Source organism: Lactuca saligna, chromosome 9 (assembly GCF_052625555.1).
Source record: "Lactuca saligna cultivar CGN05327 chromosome 9, ASM5262555v1, whole genome shotgun sequence".
NCBI classification, from domain to species: Eukaryota; Viridiplantae; Streptophyta; class Magnoliopsida; order Asterales; family Asteraceae; genus Lactuca; species Lactuca saligna.
This window is the reverse complement of record NC_136425.1, coordinates 192,584,678-192,592,415: the sequence shown is the minus strand read 5'-3', so window position 1 is coordinate 192,592,415 and position 7,738 is coordinate 192,584,678.

Sequence of the window (7,738 nt, the reverse complement as noted above, 5' to 3'; positions counted from 1 at the left end):
ACTTTGGCCCAACAGTCAAGATGGCAACCACTCTGAAATCAGCTGTTCGAGCAGCTAAGAATGTGGAGACCCAACAAAAGGAAAGAGGTCTGGAAAGGGCTGAGGTCGGTGAGAAACGGAAGTTCGATGGATCCTCGAAGTCCAACAAGAAGAGTAGATTCTCGAAACCTGGTTCGAGAGGAGGAGGATTAGAAGCAAAGTGGTGTGACAAGTGCAAGAAGAAGCACTTTGGGAAGTGTGATAGAGGGGTCACTTGTTACAAATGCGGAAAGCTTGGGCACTATGCCAATGAATGCACCCTTAACCAGAAGGCCTGTTATGGGTGTAATGAAGAAGGGCACATTTTGAAGGACTGCCCGAAGAAGAAGGAGGCAGGAAGACCCAACATACCACCAAAGCCGAAGGCGAGAGCCTTCCAGATGATGCTCGAGGCTGCAAAGGAGGCAGCAGATGTCGCTTCAGGTACCTTTCTTGTAAATGGTTTGCCTGCAAATATACTGTTTGATTCCGGAGCCAACTACTCCTTTGTGTCGCATAAATTTAGTGCGAAATTAGCATTACCTGTAGAAAAACTTGATAACGCCCTAATTGTAGAAGTTGCCAGTGGCAAATTCGTACTTATTAGTAATCGTATTAGGAACATCGTCATTGACCTAAACGGAAAAGAATTCCAGGAGGAACTATTACCCATAGAGTTAAACGGTTTCGACATCGTTTTGGGTATGGATTGGCTTAGCGCCAACGATGCCGAGATATTATGCCGAAAGAAGATAGTTAGGATAAACCCACCCGGAAAGGAATCATTTATGGTGTACGGGGACAAACGCAGAGTGAGTTCTGGAATCATCTCCTTGATGAAAGCCAAGAAATGTTTGTCCAAGGGATGTGCATCGTACTTGGCATTCGTAATCGATGCTAAGAAAGGAAAGAAAGAGGTGCAGAATATACCGGTTGTGTGCGATTATCCGGAAGTCTTTCACGAAGATCTTCCCGGATTACCACCTGATAGGCAAGTAGAATTTCGTATAGACTTATTACCAGGAACAACACCGATAGCAAAGGCACCTTACCGATTAGCACCGACGGAGATGAAGGAGCTCATGACGCAACTTCAGGAGCTGTTGGACAACGGTTTCATTCGACCTAGTTCATCACCCTGGGGAGCTCCGGTGTTATTCGTGAAGAAGAAGGACGGAAGCATGAGGATGTGCATAGACTACCGAGAGTTGAATAAGGCAACGGTGAAGAACAAGTATCCATTACCGAGGATTGATGATCTATTCGATCAGCTGCAAGGTTCGAGCTACTTCTCAAAGATCGATCTTAGGTCAGGATATCATCAGTTGAAGGTGAGAGAGCAGGATATTGAGAAGACTGCATTCAGAACAAGATATGGACACTACGAGTTCTTGGTTATGTCATTCGGACTAACCAATGCTCCCGCAACATTCATGGATTTGATGAATAGGGTTTATAAACCATTCCTCGATAAATCTGTGATAGTGTTCATCGACGACATTCTCATTTACTTGAAAAGCCAGGAGAAGCATGGCAAGCATCTACGAGAAGTGTTGGAGGTGTTAAAGAAGGAGAAGCTTTTTGCAAAGTTCTCCAAATGCGACTTTTGGATACGGGAAGTCCAATCCTTGGGTCATGTTGTTAACCAGGAGGGAATAATGGTTGATCCCGCCAAGATCGAGGCTGTAATGAAGTGGGAACGTCCGAAGAGTCCCACGGAGATTCGAAGCTTTCTAGGATTAGCCGGATATTACCGACGATTTATCCAAGGCTTTTCTTCGATAGCTGCTCCATTAACAGCTTTGACCCATAAAGGAGCTACGTATACATGGAGTGAGAAACACGATGAGGCGTTCGAGAAGCTAAAAAAGAAGTTATGTGAAGCACCCATACTTTCTCTACCCGATGGAGTCGAAGATTTTGCAGTTTATAGTGATGCATCTGGAGTCGGGTTGGGTTGTGTTCTGACCCAAAGAGAAAAGGTGATAACATACGCATCTCTACAATTGAAAGAGCACGAAAAGAACTACCCCACTCATGATCTGGAGTTGGCAGCGATAGTATTTGCCTTAAAGATATGGAGGCATTACCTCTACGGCACGAAGTGCAAGCTCTTCACTGATCATAAGAGCCTCCAATATCTCTTTAATCAGAAGGAGTTGAACATGAGGCAACGACGCTGGCTAGAACTTCTCAAGGACTACGACTGTGAGATACTTTACCACCCAGGTAAAGCAAATATTGTTGCTGATGCTCTCAGTCGGAAAGTCAATCTTGAAAGAAAAAGGCCAAGAGCGTTAAGAATTGAAGTCGTCTCGATGATTGTGGAAAGTATCAGGAAAGCTCAAGAAGAAGCCTTAGAAAAGAATGACCAAAAGGAAGAACGTTTGGGAAAAACGTTAGTGTTCGGTACGAACAGTCGAGGACTGAATGTATTCCAAGATCGAATTTGGGTACCTAAGACGGGAGGAATAAGAGATCTTCTAATGGAAGAAGCACACAAGACCATGTACTCGATTCATCCCGGTAGCACTAAAATGTATAGGGACCTAAAACCCTACTACTGGTGGCCGACGATGAAGCTCGATGTTGCGAAGTATGTGGCTGAGTGCGTAACATGTGCGAGGGTTAAGGCACAACATCAAAAACCGTATGGGAGTTTAGAACCCTTACCTGTACCCATGGGTAAATGGGAAGACATCACCATGGATTTTGTGACTAAACTGCCCAGAACGAAGAATGGACACGACATGATTTGGGTAATCGTGGATCGTTTCACCAAGAGTGCACACTTCATAGCCGCCAACGAGAAGTGGTCTATGGATAAGCTCGCAAATGCTTACGTGAAGGAAATTGTAAGACTTCACGGTGTCCCTCTTACGATTGTGTCAGATCGTGATAGTCGTTTCACGTCAAGGTTTTGGAGGAGTCTACAAGAGGAGTTGGGTACAAAGTTGTGTTTGAGTACTGCTTACCATCCGCAAACTGATGGTCAGAGTGAAAGAACGATTCAGACGTTGGAAGATATGCTGAGAGCATGTACCCTCGAATTCCAAGGGAATTGGGACGAGCACTTACCTCTGGTAGAATTTTCCTACAACAATAGTTTTCACTCGAGCATCAAGATGGCTCCTTATCAAGCCTTGTATGGGCAGAAGTGTCGTACGCCGTCTTGTTGGCTTGAAGCCGGAGAGAAGCAGTTTATGGGCCCCGAGATAGTCCATGAGACTGCTGAGAAATTGAAGGTGATTAGGGAAAGAATGTTAGCAGCTCAGGATCGTCAGAAGAGCTATGCCGACAAGAAAAGACGACCGATAACCTTCGAAGTTGGGGATTCCGTTTTACTTAAAGTCTCACCGTGGAAGGGACTTATACGATTTGGGAAACGAGGAAAGTTGAGTCCAAGGTTTATTGGACCATTCAAAGTTCTTCAGAGGATTGGGAACCAAGCTTACAAGCTGGAATTGCCCGAAGAACTCAATGGTATTCATAACACCTTCCATGTGTGTTATTTGAGGAAATTCATGGGAGATGTTTCCGACATAATTCCAATCTCGGAATTAAGGATGGATGAGAATAAAAGGCTGATCGAAGAGCCTGAGGCAATTATTGACCGTAAGACTAAGAAGTTACGACGCAAGATGGTCGACTTGGTGCTAGTCCGATGGAAACATTCGAATGGGCCGAATCTCACTTGGGAAACAGAGGATGACATGATGAGTCGCTATCCACATCTGTTTGCTGATGCATGATTCCGGGACGGAATCATCCTAAGGGGGTGAGAATTGTAACGCCCGGGTTTTCAGGGCTAAGCATTTTTGTCAATGTAATAGTCTAGGTCAACTATTGTAACTCTTTTTGAAGTAATAAATATGAAATATTTGAGTATTATGTGAATTATGTGTGTTTATGTGTTTATTATTTAATTATAAATGTATAATTAATAAAGAATAAAAATGAGCGTCAAAATTAAAGTGTGAGATAATCCCGATATCTCTACATAAAGTTGTAGAATATGTCTCAAGGTTTCCGTGCATATAAAGAATGTCGAAATCCGAGCTATAACGAAGAAGTTATGGCCCGCCGAAGTTTTACGACAAAACCGGCATGATACCGGGAGACGTAAATAGTGAATTTACGATAGAAGACTTTTTAGCCTTAGCAATCTAAACAAAAGTCGTAGAATATGTTAAACTAAGAACATCGATAAAAAGAACGCCCAAATCTGACTTCGTATGAAGAAGTTATGATTTTTCTAAGATTCGGCTTAGCAGTGCACGACCTGAAACTCGAATTTTAGTTCGAGCGGTTTTTGGCTTACGCAACGTAAATGAGAGTTGAATATCTCATTAATAGGAAATCAACGGTAAAAAGACAGACAAAAACAGAGTCCGTATGCAGAAGTTATTAATTTTACGCAGACGTTTAACAGTATAATCTCCTTGTACTGTTAAATTTAAGATCGGTCGAGAATTAGCTGACGGTGTCAAAATGAAAGTTGTAGATCTTATTATTACCTACGCGTGGATATAAAGAACGTCAAAAACGGAGGTCGTATGTGAAAGTTACGGATTTTAGAAGTCGGAAGTGTGCTGTGCGAAAATGGGTGATGTGGCACAATCTTGGCCATTGCTTTCTCCCCAAGGCTTGCCACCAGATGGTGACATGTGGCACCAAGTTCAGCCACATTTCACCCTATAAATACCACCTCTCCCACCCTCATTTTCTTCACACCTTTCCCATTCTTTCTTCTCTTTACTCTCTCTCTCTCTCTCTCTCTAGAACCTCTCTCTAGCCCCGAAATCCCCCGAAAAGCCTAGGGAACCTCCCTAGCACGAGGCGGAAGCCCCGGAGTGCTCGAAGGCTCTGAGAAGAAGAGCTTTTCGGCTCGGGAACGCTGCTCCAAGCAAAGCCCGGTTTTCTATAAAACCCGCTGTAAGTGAGCTACGCCTACGCTATTTTTAATATAACTTTTATTTAATTATAGTAACGTTATTAGGAACTTATAATAAATACTTGGGTTATTATTATGGGTTATATAAGTATTTTTTTGACGCTTATATAATAATAATAATAGCTAGACTATTAATTAGTCTCGACGAATAATAAACTAAACTCTAGTGGTAATAATACTAGGTTTCGTCGAAGAAAAATTCTTTTTAAGAAGTGAAGCGCTGTCTGAGTTCGGAATCACCACCTTTTCCGGTGAGTGCATAGTTACCTTCAACTTACACATAGATATGAAGTATTTTATATAAATTACGTGCTATGTGTGCATATTATCTGAATACTTGCTATCTATGCTAGATGAACGTTGTTATACATGTTTTCAATGATTTAAACTGTATATGTATTTTATATCTACGAAAATGTTGGGGTAAAACATGGGTAGATGTAATAGGTGATGTGTGATAAAATGATGAGAGGCCTCGATGTTGTTGTTGTTGATCCAGTCATCTAGCGGAGTATAGATGACGACCACGGACTCTTCTAGACAGTCCAGTGGAACACTAGCAGGTTCGCAACTTGTAGGTGTTGTGAACGATGTGTTCACCGGTGTACTCCATCCCCCACATGGTTGCCTATTAGGACATTTATTGCTGAGGAATCCCCTTAGCAGTAGTGTCCGTCCCGATGATGATCCTTAGGCTAGGTCCCTTATGATAGGTGTTTAGGGACGTAAAGTGAGGATAACAGGAACGGGTAATCGGGTTATTGTTGATTGATGAAATTAATAAACTTATTGTGGGTTGAAAACCCTATGTGCTCACCAGGCTCCCAAGCCTGACCCACTCAGTTTTATGCATTACAGGTAGTGGCGCATGAGCATAGGTGTGATGTTTTGGACGAAGGATTACGGATATAGGCCTGTAGATATGAAATAATGTAGTAAGGCTTATATTGTACTGTTTATACTTTTGATCTGTACGAACATGACATCCCGAGTCTTTTAATGAAATACATTTCTATGGAAATGCTTTTGATAAATCTTTATCATATTATTGTTTTGGGACAAATTCCGCAACCCTTTTATTAAAAGATAACTCTGATTTTGAAATAAAGTATAAACAAAACCGGTCTTTTCTGGCCGTGATTTTGGGGATGTCACAGTCTGTCGGTGGTGCCTTCGTTTTAGTTCGTGGGTTTCTGCTCCATCACTTTTCTTGCTGATATTCGTGCGCCACCGCAAGGGTGGCGGGGTTTAGATGCATTTCCGACATAAACTTGTGTATTTTGACGTGTTTGCTGGGCAGTGGACCAAAAGAAAGCATCGCCACCACCAGAAGGTGGTGACTGTCACCGCAATCCGCCGTTGTGGCTGCTAGGGGAGCTACTTCTATCATCATTCACCACCAAGTGGTGGCTGTGTCTATATTTCTGAGCAAGGACTTGCTAGTGTGTGTTGTTGCTTGACGGGGAACCGAAAGAAACCACCGCCACCACCATGAGGTGGTGACTGCCATCCCAAATCCATTGTTGTCGCCGCCGTGAGCCACTAGGTGGGTGGCTGGATTGTATATTGCTATCTGAAGTGTTTGTATGTGTGTTTTGTCTATCCGGGAAACCAAGAAAAGGCCACCACCACCACCGTGAGGTTGTTGTGACATCCCCAAAATCTCGGCCAGAAAAGACCGATTTCATTTATGCTTTTTAAAATAATTTTCAGAGTAAATCCTTTTAATTTTAAAAGAGATGCGAAATTTGTTCCCAAAAACAAAACATGATAAAATAGATATTTATCAAAACATTTCATAAGACATATGATTTCATTTCATATTCAAAAGTCGGGATGTCATGTTCCGATACAGATCATAAAGCATAAACGATAGCATTACAAGTCATTCAACAAATATATACATATACAGACTTGTAAACAAAACAACTTGATGTTCGCCCATCTTAAGCTCTTGCGCCACTTCCTGTAAAATAAATCAACTGAGTGGGTCAGGCTTGGGAGCCTGGTGAGCATATAGGGTTTTCAACCCACAATAATTATATTTAATTTCAACAATCAACAATAAACCCGATTACCCATTCCCGTTACCCTCACCTTACGTTCCTAAAAATAACGTCTATTATAAGGAACCTATTTCAGGATTTTTCATCGGGATGGACATCACTGCAGAGGGGCTTCCTCAACAATAAGTGTCCTAAAGGCAACCATGTGGGGGATAGAGTACACCGGTGAACACGTCGTTCACAACACCTACAGGTAATGAGCCTGCTAGTGTTCCACAGGACAATCTAGAATAGTCCGTGGTCGTCATCCATACTCTGCTGAATGACTAGAATAACACCAATAACACCGAGGCCTCTCATCTGCTTATTACACACCAATTACCTACCCATGTTCTACCCAACATATTAGTAGATAAAAATATACATTTTTATACATTGTTTAAAAACCTGTATAACATGCTTTAAGCAATACATATTCCACATAACAGATGAGGCATACACACATAACACGTATTTCATAGAGAATACATCATATCTATAAGATAGAAGAGAGTGAATATACACTCACACGTATAACAACCAAATATATACACATAACACGTATTTTATAGAAAATACTTCATAATATTGCGTTGGAATGAAAATAACTACACACTCACTTGATCAGAAGATGATCGGGCAGCACTACGGCTTGCAGAAGAGGTGTTTCTCCGTAGATCTGGAAGATCTTCACAAAACCGGGCTCCTCGCGGGCAGCGTT